The 21,157-nt window shown below is 36.7% G+C and overlaps 1 protein-coding gene across 5 annotated transcripts in view; it reads left to right on the top strand.

The window, feature by feature from the left end:
• Positions 1-1,620: 1,620 nt before the first annotated feature.
• Positions 1,621-21,157, top strand: part of LOC114646216 (high choriolytic enzyme 2-like) — a 48,596-nt gene continuing 29,059 nt past the window's right edge. Inside the window, exons 1-4 of one of the 5 annotated variants that reach the window (XM_051923529.1) lie at positions 1,621-2,228; positions 3,964-4,102; positions 11,714-11,842; positions 17,107-17,192. The gene's annotated coding sequence lies outside the window, so the exon portion shown is untranslated. Of the gene's footprint in view, positions 2,229-3,529; positions 4,103-11,713; positions 11,843-17,106; positions 17,193-21,157 lie in introns of those variants that run through there. The other 4 variants (XM_051923527.1, XM_028794289.2, XM_051923528.1 and 1 more) reach the window with 4 other exon arrangements.

The following is a 21,157-nucleotide window of genomic DNA, read 5'->3' on the forward strand; positions in this document are numbered from 1 at the left end:
AATTAGAAAATACGTAACGTAGGAGATTGCTAACACAATGACAGCAGAGTCATAATGAGATAAGTAACAATAGCCATATAATAAAAAAGTAAGTGCTTGTGTTTCCTTTCAAATATATTTCTCACATTAGTAGTACTAGAGCTTTGTGGCAGGGTAGCTGGAGCCTATCCCAGCAAGCATCGAGTACAAGGCAGGAACAACACCTGGAAAGGACGCTAGCCCATCACAGGGCAAACACACAAATGCACACACTAGGAGCAATTTAGAATCACCAGTCCAAGTAACCTTCATGTCATGGAATTGTGGGAGGAAACTGAAGTACCAGGAAGAAACACACATGCACCTTGGGAGAACATGCTGACTACACAGGAGCAACTGGGGCTTGAACATAAAACAATTATTTCCTTTCAAAAGAACAGGACGCTCCTGAAGTGTGTCACGGCCAGTGGAAATGCTTAGTGTAAGGTTTAGCAAAGCTGAGAAAGTGAAATTCTTGGCATGCAGTGTAAGGATGTGATCATTTTTGAAAGGACAGAATGAAAGGGTATTTAATCACTTGACTCATGGCGTCACTTAAGGAATTGAAAAAAATAATTAATCGAAGTAACTTATTTACCTTGCCTCAAATAACATTTTTTTATGTTTTTCTAAGCTAGTTTGCAAATACTGTAGCTTAACATACCCCATTTACATTTAACAATTTAAATAACTCACTAAAACAAAACAAAAAAAAAAGATCAATTATTTCAGAAAAATGTATGCACTGTTTGTATTTTATAAAGGTGATGGAATAAATCTTGTTGAATAATTCAGGAAACAGTCCAGTTTGAATTGTTTAACTCTATCAATTGACATCATGCTAAATGTCTACTGCTTGTCTCAATTTTTTTTTATATTTTCTGGAGTTATTACAGTACTCATTGGTCTAACAATACATGTCATCCACACTACCAGTTGATAGACATTTACAAAATGACTTTAAAATAGTGAGGTGAGAAGGAATTCTTCCTTGCTGAGGCATATTAAACTTAACGCAAAATCTTCTTTGCACCTCAGTTACAGATTTAGATTCAATATAAGTCATAATGGTCAACACACAATTAACTACTATATGGCAAGCCAAATTATCATTCAGAGATATCTTTAAATCATTTAAAGATATCTTGAAAATATTTATAAAGATATCTCTAAATCTTTAAAGATTGTATCTCTAAATATTTCAAGATATCTTTAAATCATTTGATACATCTCTTAATCATTTAAAGATATCTGTAAATGATTTAAAGATATCTTGAAATGATTTACAGATATCTTGAAATGCATCTCGAACTAAGATATCTTTAATACACTTCATGATATCTTTAAATGATTTACAGATATCTTTAAATAAATACTTGCGCATTTAAAGATATGTTTAAATGATTTGCAGATATGTTTAAATGAGCGCTTGCGTATTTAAAACGAATTACAGAGATCTTTAAATCACTTCCTCTTTATTTAAAAGTTGTACTCATTATTCAAAAATCACATCACTTCCTGTGAATGGCTTCCGTTTTTCGTTCATTTATTATAGAATTATAAATATACTTGTACTGTATTTCTGTTTTCCAACGTGCGAATAGTGCAGTCTCACAATCACGCCCCAGAAGTAATGCTCAATATTCATTTTATAGTAATTTTTCACAGTTTTAATCATATATAGCACCGTTTCACGCAAAATATCAATGGCAGCTGCCGCACGTTTGGGTTTGTTAGTTCGAGTAAAGACGGTCGTTTCCAGTCCGACTCCTCGATATTTTACCTTTTTATGGCGTTAGGATTTTTTTCCATGTGTGTAGAATATGAAATATGAGAGCGATTGTTTGCGCCGTATGTTTATGTTTGCTGTGCATAAGTTGCTCGCAGCGCTGGTTATTTACTTATTTAAATGAAAGGCAATTTCGACATGTTTATCATGCGGCTTTCCTACGTAGACGACATTTAGGTAAATTTGTGCTTGTGTGTACTGTTTAGCTTTCCTTTTGCAGATCACATGTCAAGAGAGAGGGGTGAAGTCCAGCGAGTGTTAGCCCAGGCGCTGACATTCGTACATCAAGCAGAAGAAGAACTTGGAGCAGACATGGAAGGGCGGAATTCGGCTGCAGATTCTGAAGCGGCCGCATTTGTTCGCGAAACAAGAGCCTTATTTCAAAGACGTTCAACTGCAGAGACGATTCACAGAAGATGAGGTGATGACAAAATAACTTCCAAATCGTGATACGGAATAATTCACTACATAATTAAAAACTGCCCGTTTATCACGATTAATTCGTGATGGAACTTTATATCCACTTTTCTTTGCAAGTTTGTCAGTCAGTCATTACTCAACCCGCTATATCCCAATACAGGGTCACGGGGGTTGTGTATTTTAATTATACAGTAATGAGCGCATACTAACAAACATGTGATGTATTAGTTTTAAACTAATTCGTGAAACATAACCTCCCACTGTATTTGTATAGGCAGAAAAATATAAAGGACGGCTTAGAGGCGATATTTGGAAATCTAACTTGTTTCTGTTACAAAAACATAATGAAGACTTTGTTCCTCCACCATTAGAAATGGCCAGGTTGACAAGAAATGGTCTAGGTTAGTAATTTTAATTTATAGGTGTCTAGATTTTGTCAGGTAAAGTATTATTTTTATTAATTATGAAGTGATTTCCATCCATCCATTTTCCAACCCGCTGAATCCGAACACAGGGTCACGGGAGCCAATCCCAGCCAACACAGGGCACATGGCAGGAACCAATCCCGGGCAGGGTGCCAACCCACCGCAGTGAAGTGATTTCAACATCTGAAATTACAGAGTCTATAAAACCTCAAAAGCATTGTAAAATGTAATATTACAAAGAAATGGCAGTAGTTAACAATTTCAAATATTGCAGGTGTTCCTAAACATGAACAGCCTGGTTCTACTGAAAGATATGGCTCAAAATCAATAATTCAAAGGAAATTGAATTTTTCTCGATTTGAGAAGTTTGTACAGGATAGCTTTCCTGAAGCACCATTGCATTTGACCGGCTTCACCCTTGCAAAAGCAGAAAAGGGCAGATGTCTTAAAAAACTTGCTGCAACAACCATAAATGATTTAGAATTGAAAATTGGAAAAGGGGGGCGGCACGGTGGCACAGTGGTAGCGCTGCTGCCTTGCAGTTAGGAGACCCGGGTTCGCTTCCCGGGTCCACCCTGCTTGGAGTTTGCATGTTCTCCCCGTGTCTGCGTGGGTTTCCTCCGGGCGCTCCGGTTTCTTCCCACAGTCCAAAGACATAAAGGTTAGGTGGATTGGCGATTCTAAATTGGCCCTAATGTGTGCTTGGTGTGTGGGTGTGTTTGTGTGTGTCCTGCGGTGGGTTGGCACCCTGCCCGGGATTGGTTCCCTGCCTTGTGCTCTGTGTTGGCTGGGATTGGCTCCAGCAGACCCCCGTGACCCTGTGTTCGGATTCAGCGGGTTGGAAAATGGATGGATGGATGGAAATTGGAAAAGGGAAGATTTTTGTAGTTCCTGGACGAGATATACCTCTACCAGTTCAGGTTTGGAAGCAAACTTGTATTATAAATGAATATTGATAATATGAGTGTGAATATTTTTTTATTTGTTTCATTTTCACAGTAACGTTGCAAAAGAAATCAACAGGCAGTTAAGTTATTTCATTGAAAGTACAAAGTTGCAGGTCTGTCACCAACAGCTAATGTAATATTTGATCCTGATGTCTTTATGTCATTAAAGTTGTCTGTTAAAAGAAAATGATGCAAGTATCTATCTATCTGTTATAGTGCCTTTCAATTCTGTCTTGTCTGTATCTCTATCTATTATATATATATCACCCTTAATCTATCTATCAATTGCATATAGTGCCTATTTATCCACGACCATGTACATGCATTATATAGCTGCTAGCATCATTTTTATATTGTCATACAGCTGACAGAAGCAGGAATGTCCTCGGTTACTTTTGCTGACAGACCTGAAACCAACTTGCAGAATGAAAGTCAGACCCAATTAGAAGAAGTGCGTGATGCTTTGAGCTCGGACTACAGAAGACAATCATCCCCAACATGAGGTAAGGGTATACTGTATTTCACAGTACTTCTTTAAGAAGTTGATAAAGTATGCCAGCAGCTGGCAGGAGTTTGCCAGGCAAAGGCACCACTAAAATGAAATATGGTGGATGTTTTTAGCTGAATGTACTTTGACAGTAGGAGTGGTCCCAATCTGTACCTATACTGTATAGATGTCTTGTACAGCATTAGAGAGGGTCATTTGCAAAAGGAAGCAAAGGTTGTGACCTGCTGCTGGCCCAGCCCCTGGAAACTACCTGCTAGTCAGGGCCACCTCATAAGTTGCATACATTGCTCTATACTGAAATACCATGATTCATTATTTAAAATTCTAAGATTAATAAGAGGATGTTTCTTGTATGTTTGTTAGATAGAGAATACAAGTGTGGTTTATGTATTACAATGTGAATGTTATATTGTAATTACTTAAAACGTGTTTTTACTATACCTAGACTGAATTTTTTCTAAAATGTAATTTATTTAGTAAAGCAAAATGTATTTTAGGGTTATAGACACTATTTATTTTTAGACTCCTGTCTTAGATGTTGAGGTTAGAGAAGAGTCAGTTCAGAGAGTAGCAGATGTTACAAACCAACCAGGGGTATGCAAACATTTTCACATTTTTGTTTAAATATAAAAGAATATGATAAAAACATAGTGCCTGTTTGGTACAATTCCATAATACAAACAATCTAAAGCAAGTTTAATTTGAAAATCACTTGAGTATAAATAGAAAGAATGTGTACATTTTCACATTGTGTTCCGATGTAAACCTTAATGTAAAGATAGAGAGGAATTTCAAGATTCTTTAACTGGATAAATTTAAAAAAATCCTTTTAATAACACCATAGGATTCTGTTTTATGGTAGGAGCTGCAATGCTGAAACCAAAGGCAAAATACTGTAAGTTCTAGCAAGAGGTACATATATTTAAGCTCATAAATTCTGGTACAGCTTTAACACCTCTATGGTTTCCAGTATTTAGTCTCTTATTAATCTTTATTTAAGTTTATAAGTACAAGGATTTATTAATAAAGCATTCTACTTTAGGTAAAGTTTGGGGTTTACTTTTTAGTTTCAGTTGTAATCTCTGACTACTGAGGCAACAGCACCACCTTCTCCTTTTGCATATGTAAATACTGGGACTCCAACAGGACGGATCACAATTCATATTTTCTCTGTCACATTCTGTTCTTGTCTACTGCAGTGTTTTCTAGTGCACCAGGATTAACTAAATGGTCTTTTATAAAAGAGGAAAAAAAAAACTATATTTATTAAATGATGTGATTTTTTTTAGCATATTAATTTTTTGTTAAGGAGAGTTATACATTTTTTTAACTCATTGTGTAGTAAATTTACTAAAACAAAGAATTATGAGAGGGGTGTAGGGTGCAGTTTGGAGGTTAGTTTTCCATCCGAGCTGTGGTTATTAAAAAATAATTAATACTGTGCTTCTTGTGTGGTCTGCATTTTCAGTTTATTTATTCATTTTTTATTTTTGTAAGATCCCAATACACCAGTCACATTCTGAGGAAAAGGAGTTGGATCTTAAAGAGGTAATATTACCATTCACTCACAATTTTTTTTTAGCTCCTGAGAGATAAACGAAAGAAGATAAAGGTAGTATAGCAAATAATAAAAATGTATTCTGAGACCTTAGTTTATACTATTTTTCTGTTAGAGTAAACTGAATCTGTTGTCCTCATGAAAAAATTTAGTTGACTTCTAATTTTAATACAGTAATCCCTCCTCCATCGCGGGGGTTGCGTTCCAGAGCCACCCGCGAAATAAGAAAATCCGCGAAGTAGAAACCATATGTTTATATGGTTATTTTTATATATTTTAAGCCCTTATAAACTCTCCCACACTATTATAAACATTTCACGCACAATTATACAGCATAAACCCTTTGTATTCTCTTAGATATTAGGTAAGATTCGTTGAAATTATGTATGTAAACACAGTTTACATACAGTAAAACCTAAATATTATTTTAAAGATATCGAGCGTCTCCGATATCACATATGTTACAGCCATTACGACAGACAGGCCACCATCAATAAATACGTACAATGCAAGAAAAATTGTATACAGTAAAATGTGTGTACAGTGACACTAAACTATGTACATGTAATAAGTACTGTACGTAAATAATTAATTATGGTTACTCACCAACAATGACACGACGACTTGTCCGATAACGATGAGTTTAATTTTACTGCACAACAAAGGATAGTGTTACAGCTCTTCTAAAGGAGCCTCTTCAGGCGACTGTGTAGCACCGCCGTTGTTCTTCTTCCATCACTCTTCAATCCAAATCCCTAAAGCAGATTCCATCCAGACTACTGCCTTAAAACGTCCACTTGCAACTCATTTTGCACCCTGGTTAAAAGACACTGCGGCCGTAGATCTTATATGCTTTTCCTCCTTTTTAAGTAAAAAGAATCGTGGACTCATTTATGCTGTAATGGTGTCCTGCAGCGGTGTAGCTGTTTCCTTCCTTCAACATATCCAAAACTTTTACCTTTTCTGCAATCATTTGCATCTTCTGTTGGCGCTTGTGCACGTTAATGCTGAATGAGTGAGATTAGACTTCCTGGTTAATGCAGTACTCCATCGCTGAGCCAATCAGCAGCACACAGGAACTTAACCGCGTGCTCTGATTGGGTAGCTTCTCAGCCATCCGCCAATAGCGTCCCTTGTTTCAATTCAAATGTGTCCCTTGTTTGAATTCAAATGGGCAAATCAACTGAGGAAGCACACGTACTGTAGACCGCAGACATCCGCGAAGCAGTGAAAAATCCGCGATATATATTCACATATGCTTACATTTAAAATCCGCGATGGAGTGAAGCCGCGAAAGACGAAGCGCGATATAGCGAGGGATCACTGTAATAATAATTGTAAAGTAACAACAATTTCAGCATATTACTAAATATATTATTTTGGCTTCAGTTCAGTCTCAACAAATGACCTCTAAGAATACTTTTTGAGTAGGTTTCAAAGTTCTAATTACAAACCTTGAAAGATATCTATGCTATGCCATGTTCTGTCATCTTACCACTTCCTACTGATCTGATGATACCGTTACATTGTTATGCAACTCAGAACTTTTTCTAGCCAGTCTTCAAATAATAGAAGATATGAGGTAAAAAATAAACAGATTTTTTTGAGATGCACTTTTCACATTGTTTTTAATGTGTTGAAGGTTTTTCTGAATTGGAATTGCTTGTTGAAGATGAAATTTGTATCAGCATAAGAAGAGAAAAAATCTTAGAGGATGTTCAAGCAATCTATAGTAAAACTGACATTCTGAACAAACGTTTACATGTAAAGTTTAGGGATGAGGAGGGTGATGACTTTGGAGGCTTAACAAAGGACCTTTTCTCTTCCTTTTGGAATAAGGCTTTTATTGAATGGTTTAAAGGGGAAGATGCCCTTGTTCCTTGTCTTCCTATAAACCAGTTCTCTGAAGCTCCTGGCATATTCTCTGTTGTTGGCAAAGTACTGTCACATATGTGTCAGCTCATCCATTGCATGCCATCTAGGTTCTGCAGGTCAACCCTGCTTTCCATTGTGTTTAATACCTCCACTATAGACAGTGGAATACTGTTAGATGATTTTTTGTTGCACATAACAACAGCAGAGCGTAGCCTACTGTGGAAAGCTTTGAAAGATTTTACTGCAGTCAGTGCACCTGAAAAACAGGACCTGCTTCATTTGTTTTCAGTTCATGGCATGTATACTCTTCCTTCTACATCTAATTTTAAAAGTCAGCTGCTTTTAGTTGCACAAAATGAACTTATTATTAACCCAATGTATTTAAATACATTCATTCAGCAATCAATACCAGAAGTACACATAGCAATATTTTGGTCACAGCTAGACACAGACCTCATTTCTTATTTGTACTGGAAGGAGATGCCAACTGTAGATCGTGTTTTACACTGCCTTACTTACTACATGCGAACCTGACTTAAGACCTGAAGAAGATGTAGTCTATTATTACCTACATGACTTTATCAAGTCACTGGACCTAGATGACATGTGTACATTTCTTCAGTTTGTAACTGGTTTCCCACTGTTGCCATATGATGGGATTAAGGTATCTTTCAATAGACTAAGTGGCACACAGTGTAGACCTATTGCACATACATGCAGCAATATAATAGAAATTCCTGTAACTTACACATCTGTGCAGGAATTTAGATGGGAAATGAGGTCTGCTTTGCATTCGGAAGAAGCATTTACAATGACAATGTTGTAATTTTTTTTTTTTTTTATTAAATATAGTAACTGAGTTCCAGGTGCCTGTTTCAGCAAACTGCAGTGTTGAAAGAAACATACATAATATATACCCTAAGTTCTTGTCTATAAGCCGCGGCTTATCTAAGGAAAAAAGTTGTGAAAATGAAAAAATAGAATATCGGCTTATACATAAATCCGGCTTATACAGTAATCCCTCCTCCATCGCAGGGGTTGCGTTCCAGAGCCACCTGCGAAATAAGAAAATCCGCGAAGTAGAAACCATATGTTTATATGGTTATTTTTATATTGTCATGCTTGGGTCACAGATTTGCACAGAAACACAGGAGGTTGTAGAGAGACAGGAACGTTATTCAAACACTGCAAACAAACATTTGTCTCTTTTTCAAAAGTTTAAACTGTGCTCCATGACAAGACAGAGATGACAGTTCTGTCTCACAATTAAAAGAATGCAAACATATCTTCCTCTTCAAAGGAGTGCGTGTCAGGAGCACAGAATGTCACATAGATAGAGAAAACAATCTCTAGCAAACAAATCAATGGTGCTGTTTGGCTTTTAAGTATGCGAAGCACCGCGGCACAAAGCTGTTGAAGGCGGCAGCTCACACCCCCTCCGTCAGGAGCAGGGAGAGAGAGAGAGAGACACAGAGTTTGTTTTTCAGTCAAAAATCAATACGTGCCCTTCGAGCTTTTAAGTATGCGAAGCACTGTGCAGCATGTCGTTTCAGGAAGCAGCTGCACAAAAGATAGCAACGTGAAGATAATCTTTCAGCATTTTTAGACGAGCGTCCGTATCGTCTAGGTGTGCGAACAGCCCCCCTGCTCAATCCCCATACGTCAGGATCACAGATAGTCAGCGCAAGAGAGAGAGAAAAGTAAGCAGTCTAGCTTCTCAGCCATCTGCCAATAGCGTCCCTTGTATGAAATCAACTGGGCAAACCAACTGAGGAAGCATGTACCAGAAATTAAAAGATCCATTGTCCGCAGAAATCCGCGAACCAGCAAAAAATCCGCAATATATATTTAAATATGCTTACATATAATATCACAATTTAAATGACCGCTATGCGCGCGTGTTGACTCGGCGACGCCCAGAGCAGAAAGAACGCGCTCCGGCCGCTCCAACCGCGCCATGCGGGGAGTGAGAGAGACGCCAATATCTCACACTCTCTCCCCCTTAAAGAAATTAAATGGGTGCGAGTGAGACCACTGACCTCCCTCCCTTCTATTAGTTATAGGTTATAGTACGTTCGGCTTATCCATGAGTCCGGCTTATCTATGATACGATTTTATTTTAAAAATTCGTATGATTTTTGGTCTCCGGCTTATACACGAGTCCGGCTTATAGACAAGAACCTAGGCTACTTAGATTTCAGAAAGATTAAAGGGTTTTGAAAATCACAGGCAGATTATTGTAATAATCTGAAATAAAAATTTCCAGTTTTTCATGTTTATTTGTTACACACATTGCTAAAATTACATATTTCAGAAACAACATTGTGTTGTTTAACTACAATTGTCATTATTACAATGTTGTTTCATAAAGTTGAAAGTCAAATATGTATAGTTTTTGCTGTTTGTATTACCCTCAAACATACTGTATCTGTTTCAAACTGGAAGTGATATGTAATTTTTACAGAAATAATGTGAAGTGTTATGTATGATACAATTAATATTTTTGGTAAAGTGCTTAATAATAATGTTTTAAATCCAAATAAATTGGTATCTGACAACAATGCGCAACATTATACTGAGTAATTTTTTGGAAAAAATATTTGTTTTCTTCATGTCTGCTGGTGAATTATAGTTCGTACTGCTGCTTGATAGCACCACATCATATTGATTGGTAACTCTGAGCTGGCCTTGGGTGAGTGTGTGAGTGTGAGTGGGCCCAGCCTGTAAAAGACAGACATCCAATTCAAGTGTGGTTTCTATGTTGTTCTCATTTCTTCTGGTGGTACAATCAAATAACAAATTTAAATGCATTGCCTATGCAAGCTTGGATCCCCTGCATAACTGTGGAGTAGTTCACCCTCAGCACCCAAACAATGTACCCCCTCTTCCCTTCTGTAATCTCTCCCTCCTGCAGTTTCAACCTTCAACACCAACCTTCTTCCAGACTCGCACTCTTGTTGTAAAGTGGTTTTAAATCCTGTCATGGTGTCTCAGACAACCTGCATTAGCTGCAGGTGCAGCAGACTGGAAAAGTCTTTGGTGGGTTTTTGGATCCTTAAACTCTAGGGTGTGCAAGGAAGGGCCTTGTCTGTCTCCTTAGGTAAAAGGGTTAGAATGGCCGCATATGTTACTTATAGAAATGTTTTTTGCCTTTTCAGGCATTCTTTCCATGGTTTCATTCTTGTTTCTGATGAGAAAGCTAGGCATCCTAGTCTACTGTTAGGACACCTTTCAGGTATCCCGGAGGAGCTCTATACTGTAAGCTTCTATCCACATCACCTCTCAGTTACATTGAATTTATTGTCATAATTTACTTTCATTACCTGAGTTTTATTGTGCAGTTCAAAATGGAACATATTAAACTATAAGACTACAGACATGCATCCTTAACATTTCACATCATGAAAACTACATAAACACTTGAAGTTATCAACCACAGACGTGTGGTGAAAACAGCACCTCAGCCAAAGCACTTTACCTGTTAGATGCACATTTATGCAGGCAACATCAATCTGTTATACAGGTCCTTCATTTATTTGGATCGGGCATTCAGACATGAGGCACATGTTTTTGACCTATGTGGTGCCTTTAACAACACTACTGTAATATAAGCTAATATCAGTGAAAATGTGTGGTTGCTGTGTGTCTTGGGTTTCTGACAATAAATGGACCACTATTTGAGGCTACACAATAGTGTGCAAGGTTAAATGTTTGGTAAGTGACACAGGGACTATCTGAAGAACTCCCAGATTGCTTTCTACTTACCCTATTGTAATATTCTGAGACTAACTGCTGAGATTCTTGTGCGGGTATGCCAATGTGGGCTGTACAGAGAGGCCTGGTGGATGACTTCTTTTAGTGAGGAATGAGGAAGCATATGCAGCTTAATGTTAGCAAAACAGAAGAGATGATGGTATACCACTAGAACTGACCAATTCCTTAATCCAAGAAGTAGGTGTATTAATACCCAAGGATGTAACTGGACAAAATCTGTATTGGGCTGCAATCACTGAAACAATATACAAAATTGGCTAACTGTGTTTCCAAGAGTTGCGGAGGTCATTTGGCATGAATAGAATATATCTGCATATGTTGCATGTATTTAAGGTACCAAGTGTGCTCTTTTAAAACAACAGTTGTCAACAGACTGGATAAGTTAATCAATAAGACCAGTTCTGTTTTAGGAGCGGGCCTGGACACTGTTGGCCAAGCTGCTGGCTATCAGGAACAATTTGTCATACCTGCTGATACCCTGGCAACCTGTGGATCACCTTTAGTTCTTGGCTCTTCTACTGTGGTGCAGTGAGTGCTATTGGATATCTTTCTTTTTTACTATTTACCATTAGATGTTAAAACATATACTTTGAATGGACAATTTGTTTTCTGGCATTTTAGTAGGTTAATGTTAAATTTATTATGGTCAAATTATTTTTTTTGGTCTCTGTCTAGTATTTAATATGTCTAATAACTAATCTAAACTAACATTTTCTTTTGCACGGTTCATAGTTTCAATTTTCCAATCCCTTCTGTTATATTATCTACTGTTTTAACTCAAATTTCTTTTGTGTATTTAAAGTGTTTGCTGAATGGGTTTTTTATTTTTAACATTTACCTTTCCTTGATTTTATCTTTTCTGTGACTCTGACACTCCATTCTGCCCTACTGTCCACTGTACCTAAACATCAGACGTTTTCTCAATTCTTTTGCAATTTAGAAACTGGAAGTAAAGTTGATTTTTTTTATGTCTGCTTGTGCATGTGTATTTTAAGGCAGTATTTTACAGCATCAGGAAATATAAGACATACATTTATTAAAGATGCAGTCAAAGAAAGAGACTATTTACTAAGCATAATTGTAAACCTATTTACTGGCAGCACAATACAAAACATAGAAAATTATAAAAAAAAATGTAACTTGAAATTATTTCTTTAGGGTTCTTCCATTAAAACTAAAACTGAAAATGAAATCGTGTTTGACAACTCTCTTAATCTTTTTCCAATATGGTGTTAAGATGATGATGTAGTGCTGTCTGCATTAGATTGTAACAGCTCAACAACACAACGGACACATCGAGAATAGTTATCTTGTGATCCTTCTCCATGCTGAAACTCAGCAGAAAGCATTTCCATCTGCTGATTAGTTAAATTTTATGTGTTGGATGACTCTTCTTCCTCAATAACATCAGACGAAATTAAAGCTGGCCCCCCAATTCTTTGTAAGTTTTCTAATAAAAGCTGTTCAATAGTAGCATCTGATGGAGCAGAATTTGTGATGAGAAGCCCATCTGACCAAATTTGTTCTGGTGTTCGGTTTCCTTCTGTTCTAATTCTGTGCATATTCCAACCATTTCTAAATAGTTCAAGTCGTTTGTTGATTTCATTAAGGTACACTAAACGAAGACATGCTATGTATACATTATTGTCTGGATTCAGAATAAGAAGATCCTCCATTTCGTAGAACTCCTTGTAAAATGGTTCAATGACCTGTGAGAATACATCTTTCCAAAGCCTTTCAATTCTTTGGTTATGTATTGATTGTCCAGTAATATGGCTACCACGCTGCAGTCCTCTCAGGATATTCATGAGCAGTGTTACTTGAGTATTTTCTCCTCCATGATCTGATCTTACTCGAGATGGTAAGCCATACTTCACAACAGCCTTGCAAAAAACTTCTAAAACTGTGAAAGATTTGTTATCCAATGCACAATTTAAATATGGAATAAGATGCGAGAATCCATCAATGCATCCATGAACAGTAAATCCCCATCTACAAAAAAAAAAAAAAATTTAAAGGAAACCAGAACATAAATTATATATCCTAAATATTTTTTGATCAGAAAATAATGATCATTATGTTGATTGACATTCTATTACTTTTACAATTACAATAAACTGGCTTACCTTGCTCAGATCAAATTCAGTAATAAATAATGCAGGTAACTAAAAGAATAAGACCTACCTAATATACTATACAGCAGGACAAAAATGTACAAGAATGAATTACCGTATCAACTTCATGTGGCTGTCCATATGCCAGAGGCTGTTTGGGGATACCACTCGGTATGATCTTCTTTGGATTACCTGGGCCCTTCTTCCTGCAGCACTCATAGGGTCAATTCTCATTAAAGAGCTGCGTATTCTTTTTCTTTGTACAATTAATCCCTTTGCTCTAAGATATCCACTGATCATCTGTTAGGAATTCATACAGCAGGAATGTTTTAGTAAGCTAAAGTACTCTAATATGTTGGTGTGTGTGTGTGTATAACCACAGGATTAATTAATGAAAGGCTTCTTCTAACTTTTTAAAGTTCTGCATAAAAATACCACATCAAGCAAACTTAATAAGTGATTGCAGAGAAGTAGAGGTCACTGGGGCAGAACTATTGTAGATTAAAGAAAGGAAGAGAAACTGAACCCAAGCCTAAGAAAGAGTAGAGCTAAACACGTTTACCCATAATGTTCCAAATAAGATAAATGTAATATTCTTGGCCTTTGCATTGTGAGAAAAAACTATGTCTGCAGAGACAAAACAAACATGGGGAAAACTTGTAGACTCCACATTGTTACTACATATAAAATATGCAAATAAAAATAATTCCGCTATCTAGAAGCTAAAGAAAACTTACCTCTGTCCCAGAATTTGGATATTGAGAATGGAGCAGTTTTACTTCATTATCAAGCTCAGTGTCAGTAATGCCAGTGAATTTACTGCGTGGGGACAGTCCTTCCTTTTTAAGTCTCTTGTAGATATAAGACACAGAACAACCTAAGTGGTCAGTAATCTTCTGTCCAGTATATCTTCGTAAAATGTAAATTTGAAGTTATTCTCTAGTAATCAATATCTTTGGTAAACCATGGCCACCTGTGTGTTATATTGTTTGAATAAGTATGTATTCTATGTATTATTTTACACTAACAGTATTATAAGAAAAAATAGAAAAAACTACATACATTATTGCAGTTGTACATAGTTGGATAGCTTGGAACACCATACTGTACATTACAAAGCAAAACAGCATGATTGCTGAAAGAATAGTAAGTAGTAAGATAATAGAAAGAATGTATTGCCTACAGCAAATATATAATTTACCAAGTTGCATATTTGTAAGTAATTATAAGTAATTCAATCATACTGCACATTACATGCATTTAACCAAATGGTGACTGTTCCTAGCATAGAATATAAAGGAATTAACTTATTCTTAGACGGATTAGTTCACTTTAAACTGTACAGCATTATGGCCATTCATTATATCATAAGTAACTCATGAAACAATGAAGCATTGTAAGCTCATTTTCAAAAATCACTCAAGTAGTTCCTTTAGCGTGGTCCGAGTGAGGGACGTTTGTCCTTTACAACTTCATGTTGTATGAGTACATTAACAATTGTGTTTGGTGAAGGTGTATAAGATAAAAGGGCTGCTATATTCAATGAACGTAACCCTCTCTCTGCTAAACTCACTATTGTAGCAATGCATAAACCTCACAACCATAGGTAGTATAATATTCATCTCTTTTTAAAATGAACATAGAAGATAAAATACCTCCATTTTGTGGTCTAGTTTTGACTGTTTAAACTCACAAATTGTAACTGACATATTTAAAGTTTAATGTGAAATGGATGTACAGTACGTATTACTAAAAGCTTACATGTAATTTTGATATTAAATATAAAAACATATAAGGAAGAGTGAGGTAGACTGACTGTAACATCCCAAATAGTGATTTTAAATGTTTTTAAAGATGAAGTAGGCGATTACCTTAGGTAATTAGTAATTCAAACCTAAGCTATTTACACATATAAAATCTTTTGGTGCCTTGCATTTTCCTTTGAATCAAAATTATTTCCACTTCCTTCACCACCTCTTGAGCAACATTGTCCTTGACTAGAAATTAAGAATAGCTAAATATCCTGAATTTGCATTGTTTTATTTCCTTTTCTCAAGAGGGATATTTAGAACAAAATATTAAATTAGCTTTTGTTCCTCTGTATATAGGACTTATGTAATATACACATTCCATTCATTTATTTTAAGATAATATACCTTCTCATCTGCGTTGAGTTGTAAAAATACTACTTCTTGACTGAATTCTCTCAGAATCTTCCATATTTTCAAAGAAACTCAACAAATCCTCCAAAGAATGTGATATCTCTATACGAATGTACTCTGGTATTTGTACTGAAATTCTGTCAAACTGTGTTTTTGTCATTTGAAGCAACCTCAAATTAGAATTGTTAATTTCCAAAGAGCCTTCTTCGGCATTTCACTGAAAGGTTCTAAGAATATTTTTAACATCCCTGAGAACAGAACGTGCTCCTGATGTTTCGGCCATGATTACTGGTTGCTAGAAAATAGATATGATCCAGAGATGTTGTTAGTTGAGCAGGAAGTGATGTAAACATATATTTAAATAAGGAGGAAGTGATTTAAAGATATCTGTAATTCATTTGAAGATATCTCTAAATAAAGAGGAAGTGATTTAAAGATGTCTGTAATTCATTTAAACATATCTGTAAATCATGTAAAGATATCTTTAAATACAAAGTGTTCATTTAAAGATGTCTGTAATTCATTTAAAGATATCTTTAAATACAAACATTCATTTAAAGATATCTGTAAATCATGTAAAGATATCTGCAAACCATTTTAAGATATCTTTAAATACAAAGTGTTCATTTAAAGATATCTGTAATTCATTTAAAGATCTGCCTTGCAGTTACGAGACCTGGGTTCGCTTCCCAGGTCCTCCGTGTGTGGAGTTTGCATGTTCTCCCCGTGTCTGTGTGGGTTTCCTCCGGGTGCTCCGGTTTCCTCGCACAGTCAAAGGACATGCAGGTTAGATGGACTGGCGATCCTAAATTGTCCCTAGTGTGTGCTTGGTGTGTGGGTGTGTGTGTCCTGCTGTGGGCTGGTGCCCTGCCTGGGATTTATTCCTGCATTGCCCCCTATGTTGGCTGGGATTGGCTCCAGCAGACCCTGTGTTAGGATATAGAGGGTTGGATAATGACTGACAGACTTACTGAATGCCTGATGTGGTAAAACCACTTTGCCACTAGAGGGAAAATGGTCCCAGAAAGAAATATGGTATATGGGATTGTGCTGCTTCGGTCACAAAGCAGACAGTATGTGAGGCCCAACCTAAATGCTCAAAAGTATAAGAAAATCGGGAGCTGTCAGGAGGGAGAGATCTATTCTGATTTCCCTTGAGCTAATGGAGGGCAACCCTGACCATAAAAGTAATTTTTGAAGCTTGCCCACAGTTTACCTCAGAATGAGCTTCAAAGCTACCTCCTGGCCAGAGACTAATTTATTCTAGAGTTGGGAGGTAGGATGGGACAAATACTCAAATGGCAGGATGAAGAAAGGTCATGATCAAAGGAGATGGGTCATGGGAAAGAGAACATTTTGTTTTCTTTTCTGGTAGGCAAGTGATCAAGTCAGCCCACTAGAGTAATTTGATTTTGAATTTGAATACATGTATGCAGGACTAATGAGACAGTGTTTTTTTTATATTTGATGGTTTGTGTTTCTCCCATTGTTTATCTAATTATTTTGTGTTACAAAGAAATGCAGCTGCCTGCGTCTGTTTCAGTGTGCAATAGACTGCCATGAAGTCCCCCTCCATCCACAGCACAGAATATCAGATACAAGGTAGTAGAGCTTTTATCTTTGACAACTTGCTTCTATATTCATAATTTATTCAAATTAGCTTTGTTTTATGGCACACTGTCCAAGGTTTGTTCCCTGCCTTACGTCTTATGCTTGATGGGATAGGCTGTAGTCAACCCCTGCGACCCTGTTCTGGACAAAGCAGGTTAGAAAATAACTGACTGACTGTGTTTTGTGGATGGAATGTGTAGAAACACCAGAGTATTGATTAGCAAATAAAGCCATGCTCATACCATCATGGACCACCAGGGAGATGTTCTGATACAATCAAGATTTTAATCTTCATGTCTCATTCTCACCCCTCTACCCACTTTAGATGTTCTGTCATACCAGACCTATCAGAATCCAATATTCATTTTTTAGTAGATAGCTCATTTTCATCTTCCTGTTGTCTCATTTTATAATTCAGTATAATTGAAAAGATTACAATATGCAAACTTTCGAGGCAACTCAGGCCCCTTCTTCAGGTAAGATGTAATGTCATCTTGCCTGAAGAAGGGGCCTGAGTTGCCTCGAAAGCTTGCATATTGTAATCTTTTTAGTTAGCTAATAAAAGGTGTCATTTAACTTGACTTCACACTCATAATGGCTAACATGGTACAACACCCTAGCACTAATTCAGTATAGAAACATCTATCTATCTATCTATCTATCTATCTATCTATCTATCTATCTATCTATCTATCTATCTATCTATCTATCTATCTATCTATCTATCTATCTATCTATGAGCAAACCAATTAATCAGTCCATCATTCCATTCATCAATCAACCAATCCCTCCTCTCATCTCTAAATTCTTATTGCTCCTGTAAATCCATCTTTCTTTCTTTCTTTCTTTCTATAGCATTGTTTGCAGATAACTACTATTTAGTCTCATCATAAGCCAAAAAAGAGCAGTATGGTGGTACAGTAGTCAGCATAGTGTCAGGAATGTAGCCCAGTCACTGTTTTTTCATGGCTGCATTGTTTGTCTACATCAAACTGAGTTTCTCTGGCTTCTTCCTACATCCTAAATTTGTATTTGTTTGGTAAACTTGTGACTCTGAATTGGTCTGATATGTGCTAAAGTTTCAGTTTGCCCTGTGGTGAACTGTCATTCCAAGTAGGACTCGATCTTGCAAATCCTGGAATAAACACATTCAGAAAATACATACTGTAGATACATTTTACAGGCCAGGTCATTAATACATACAGATTAACTTTGTATTTGTAAGATGCACTACTTATGCTGTGTACTTAGATGGATTCCCAATTTGGAACTCACTTTTTTGATGTAGTACCAGATGATCTTCATATATTGGTCTCAGTCGTTGCTCATAGACAAAATCGAGAATTTGGTTCATCACATGCTGAATCACTCCTTGGTTCATGCAGCCATTATTGTTTATAGAAAATGTTTGTGGACCTCCTATCTTCCCAATTGAAGCATGACACCTGTAAAGAAATAGATTGTGAAAAAAGTGAAAGTACAATTTAGCAGGAGAAACTTATGAGGTCCTTGCCCAGGTTCATTATATGCAAAGTTAGACTTGGGACTGCATAAATTTCACATCATTCCTTTTCATTCACATTGTGGAGGGCTCATACTAAAAAGAATACAAAATCTCTTTCCTCTTTTTGGTCTTTGATGTATTTATAGTCTTGAACATGATGACTTTGTTTGCATTTTTTTACACAACGAATGCTACACTACTACAGCTTCTTCTCTTAGGTTTTTAGTTTACACTTTAATAATGCAATGATGTGATCATAGCTAGCTCTGTATTTTGTGCCAGTGGGATGTCTTTTGAATATTTTCTTGTGTATTGGCTTGTTAAATATGACTAAATTGCAATGCGATATAATCAGAGCCTCCTTGTGATTATATGCTTCCTAGTCTGAGCCCATATACAATATTGTCCCCTGTGTTGTGCCTTTCTGTTTCATTTTTTTGTACATATCAGCAATGTATCAAAATGGAAAATTTGATAGCTTGACTATTTCTTTGTATTTAGAAAAATGTAGTAGTACTAGTGTGTTGTACCGTGTTAGCCATTATGAATGTAGAGAAAAGCCAAGCAAAATGACACCTTTTATTGGCTAACTAAAAAGATTACAATATGCAAGCTTTCAAGGCAACTCAGGCCCCTTCTTCAGGCAAGATGTAATACAGAAACTGGAGTTCCCTATGTTACACACTCTAGGACAAGAAACAATATTGGTAAATCTTTAAATGACAAATTAATAGATTCATTCAGGCTAGGGTTAATTTAACAAGAGTGAGAAGAACAATGTATGGTCAAGATCTCTGGATAAGATAACTGTCCAACAAAGTCTTTTGAAGTTTGTAATGAGTTTTTTCAAAACAATGTGGGTCTGTAGACAGGTTGTCTGTCATTCTGAGAGATGTAAACAATCCTCATATCTGGCCATAAAACTCTTGTCTCTATTCAATCCATGTTGTAAAGTATTAAATTTTAGCATGAGTTTAACTTCCCATTCTTTTCTCTCTTGCTGTGTTTTGAAGTTGCCCATAAGCACTTTGACTTTAAAGTCCCTCTCACAGTGTCCATGGCTGTTGAAGTGGGCCGCTACAGGAACATCTGTGTTGCCATGTTTAATGTGGAACCTGTGTAAATTCATTCTCTGGCGGAGTGTTTGTCCAGTTTCTCCCACATAGAGTGCAGTGTCAGGACATTTCATGCAGAGAATTAGGTAGTAGAAAAATATCTGGTTTTAGCTTAATATCAGTGACGGACCACAAGTTCCCCAGGAGGTAATTAATGATCAGTACTAGAAGGGCATGCTAGATTTTAGACTGAAACCAATGAAGTCCCGATTTACAAATTTACTGTATATGGGTTCCAGTGGGTTCCCTTAAGCAAAGTAAGAGATCTGCTCAGGGTCCGTCGTAGAAAACTCAGTTTGCCTAGTAGGCCACATTATCTATTAACGATGTGGGGTGAACTTTAAACAGATGTGAAGCATGTTATCTTTGAAAGGTAAGAGTGATTCATATAACCTAAAGAACTGGGAAAAATTGCAACTTTTTAGTACACTTTGTTTAGCGACTGTATGTTGACCTTTCAGCTCAGGCGTGTTCTCCTCCTTTTTTGACAGCCAGTAACATGCTGCCTGATGGAGCCAGCGCTGTATGAAGGGTTAACAAGTATGGCGATTTCACCTGCAATCTCAGACCTCTTTTGTTTTTTCATTCTGTATTAGTGCGTAATATATGAGACATCAGCCAGACGAGCGTCTCTTCTGTTTGTGACGTTCAAAATACCCACGTTCCCCCATTCCTCATCACTGCATTCTATGCATTGTGTGGGCAAGCTTTCAAAGTTTGTCAGCTCTCCTGTGTACATAGTGCACTCCTGTGACTAAAATTAAATTCAAACCTGTTTGTCTTGATCAGAGCAAGTTGTGGACTAGTTGGAGTCCGTCGCTGAGCATGTAAAATTACGCATACCAGCTTCATGGGAGTGCACCGCCAACTGCCTCTGACTTGCTAAGATTTTGTAAATGAAGACTATGACTGAAAATCACTGGAATAGTCAAGCAATGTGAGATGGCATTAAGTCTAGCAGAGTTATTTGAATTTCAGATATTCAGCTGACTCTGTATTGCAAAATGGTTCTTCAGAAACAGATTGATGAAATGGACTGATGAGGCAGATGCATGTGTCCTGTTCAAAAGAATAATAACCGTTGACGTATACTGCTGGTATTAGTTTAAAGGGAATGCTCAAAGCACTACTGGAAATCCATTCTGCATCATTTGTAATTTTAAGATTGTCCTTAAATGTGCTTTCAGGCAGCGTGGCGTCAAGCTAATGATTTCTTGGGCTTCAAACCACAAGGCTGCCCGTGTTGCTCCTGCTTCCTGCTCAATTAATGAGGCACATAGATTTACACTTGGCTTAGATCCCACTTATTGAAAGTTACTGTTAGAACACTGTTTCTA

This window comes from Erpetoichthys calabaricus, chromosome 2, assembly GCF_900747795.2.
Source record: "Erpetoichthys calabaricus chromosome 2, fErpCal1.3, whole genome shotgun sequence".
NCBI lineage: Eukaryota > Metazoa > Chordata > Cladistia > Polypteriformes > Polypteridae > Erpetoichthys > Erpetoichthys calabaricus.